The sequence below is a fragment of the Plectrocnemia conspersa genome, unplaced genomic scaffold, assembly GCF_051122295.1.
Source record: "Plectrocnemia conspersa isolate PC_06_02 unplaced genomic scaffold, ASM5112229v1 ptg000063l, whole genome shotgun sequence".
Classification (NCBI taxonomy): domain Eukaryota; kingdom Metazoa; phylum Arthropoda; class Insecta; order Trichoptera; family Polycentropodidae; genus Plectrocnemia; species Plectrocnemia conspersa.
The window spans coordinates 5,001-7,500 of NW_028277204.1; the positions used below are offsets into that span (position 1 = coordinate 5,001).

Consider the following 2,500-nt stretch of genomic DNA (forward strand, 5'->3'; position numbering starts at 1 on the left):
TATATATATTTATATATATATATATATATATATATATATATATATAAAAAAAAAAAAAAAATTATATATATATATATGTATATATATATTTTTTTTATATATACATATATATATTTATTAATATATAAATTTTATATTTATTAATACTAACAATAATAATATAATAACGTTTTAATTATTACAAAAGTTATTATTTCGAATCGAAAATTATCCGGTCGCAAGTCGAGAGAAGTCCGAGTCGAATCGCGCTCAGAGCGGCCCGTTCCGCCGAATCCCGGCCGCGACCGCGTCGACTTCGGCTTGTTAGGCTAGAGCGAGCGGCTCGGCGACTTTGCACCGCGCCGCCTATACGTGGAGTGCGCGCGAGGCGAGAGCGCGCGGCCGTGTTCGGTCGCGTTTGCTCTCGGCGTTCTCGTCGGCTCCTCGGGTCGAGTCGCTCGCTCTTTCGCTCGCTCGCAACCGTTTGGCGGACGCACCGTATTATTATTGATAATAATGCGCGTGTACGTCGCTTACGGCTCTGCTTCGAGCGTCTACGAGAGAGACGGCTCTTCGAAATCTCGGCATGCGCGAACCGCGGTCGGCGTCAGTCGGCGTCTGCGGTGCGCTCGCGCCTTCCGGGTACCCTTCCGGGTGTGTGGAGGATACTATATGCGATCACGCGCGTGTTTATACGAATCGAGTGATAAGCGGAGAGCGCATCGCGCTCTCCGGCTCTCCAGAGCTCCGCGGCGAGCCGCGTTGTACGGGGCCGTCGGTCGTTCGCGACCGGCGAGCTCGCTGCGCTATTACGGCCCTCCGCTCTAGCGCGGAGAGGCCGCGCACTGTGCGCGTAGACGGGTGAAGATAATATAATAATATATATAAAAGTATATATATAACAAAAAACGATACATATAAATAAAATGTTGTACGTCTTAAAAAAGACGAGACGAGAACGATAGGTAGAGATAGAGGAGGAGAATAATAAATACATGACACGTAAGGAGTGCGTAAGCGGACGCTCTCTACAGAGACGCAAGCTCGCAGCTCCCTGGTTGATCCTGCCAGTAATCATATGCTTGTCTCAAAGACTAAGCCATGCAAGTCTCAGTATAAGCCGTATTAAGGTGAAACCGCGAATGGCTCAATATATCAGTTTTGGTTCCTTAGATCGTACACAGTTACTTGGATAACTGTGGCAATTCTAGAGCTAATACATGCAAACGAAGTTCCGACCGGCGACGGAAGGAATGCTTTTATTAGATCAAAAACCAATCGGCGGAGCGCGCGTTTCGGCGCGCGCCCGTCGCACTCGGAGATGACTCTAGATAACTTTGAGCAGATCGCACGGTCTAGCACCGGCGACGCGTCTTTCAAATGTCTGCCTTATCAACTGTCGATGGTAGTTTATGCGACTACCATGGTTGTCACGGGTAACGGGGAATCAGGGTTCGATTCCGGAGAGGGAGCCTGAGAAACGGCTACCACATCCACGGAAGGCAGCAGGCGCGCAAATTACCCACTCCCGGCACGGGGAGGTAGTGACGAAAAATAACGATACGGGACTCTTACGAGGCCTCGTGATCGGAATGATTACACTTTAAATCCTTTAACGAGGATCCATTGGAGGGCAAGTCTGGTGCCAGCAGCCGCGGTAATTCCAGCTCCAATAGCATATACTAAAGTTGTTGCGGTTAAAAAGCTCGTAGTTGAAATTGTGTCCTGCGGCGTCGGTCTACCGGTTGCGGTACGACAGGCGCGTCTGCGGGGCTTCTCGCCGGTGCGTGTTCACCGCCGGTCGCGTCCGCGCCGCGCGTTCGCGTGCGCGTCGTCGTCTTCGCGACTTCGGCGCGCGCCGCGGGCTCGCGGTCGGCGCGCGAGGCGGGCCCTCGCGGCTGTTTACTTTGAACAAATTAGAGTGCTCAAAGCGGGCTAATATTTGCCTGAATATTGTGCGCATGGAATAATAGAATAGGACCTCGGTTCTGTTTTGTTGGCTTTCTGACACCAGAGGTAATGATTAATAGGGACAACTGGGGGCATTCGTATTGCGACGTTAGAGGTGAAATTCTTGGATCGTCGCAAGACGGACTAAAGCGAAAGCATTTGCCAAAGGTGTTTTCATTAATCAAGAACGAAAGTTAGAGGTTCGAAGGCGATTAGATACCGCTGTAGTTCTAACCATAAATGATGCCAGCCAGCGATCCGCCGAAGTTTCTTATTTTGATTCGGTGGGCAGCTCCCGGGAAACCAAAGCTTTCGGGCTCCGGGGGGAGTATGGTTGCAAAGCTGAAACTTAAAGGAATTGACGGAAGGGCACCACCAGGAGTGGAGCCTGCGGCTTAATTCGACTCAACACGGGAAAACTCACCAGGCCCGGACACTGGAAGGATTGACGGATTAACAGCTCTTTCTCGATTCGGTGGGTGGTGGTGCATGGCCGCTCTTAGTTGGTGGAGCGATTTGTCAGGTTAATTCCGGTAACGAACGTAACTCTAGCCTATTAAATAGACGTGCT

At 49.9% G+C, this 2,500-nt stretch overlaps 1 non-coding gene across 1 annotated transcript in view; it reads left to right on the forward strand.

The window, feature by feature from the left end:
* The first annotated feature begins 1,030 nt into the window (after window positions 1-1,030).
* Window positions 1,031-2,500, forward strand: part of LOC148225685 (small subunit ribosomal RNA) — a 2,016-nt gene continuing 546 nt past the window's right edge. The window contains exon 1 of the ribosomal RNA XR_015812575.1: window positions 1,031-2,500. This exon is cut by the window's right edge and continues 546 nt beyond it. This is a non-coding gene — a ribosomal RNA (small subunit ribosomal RNA).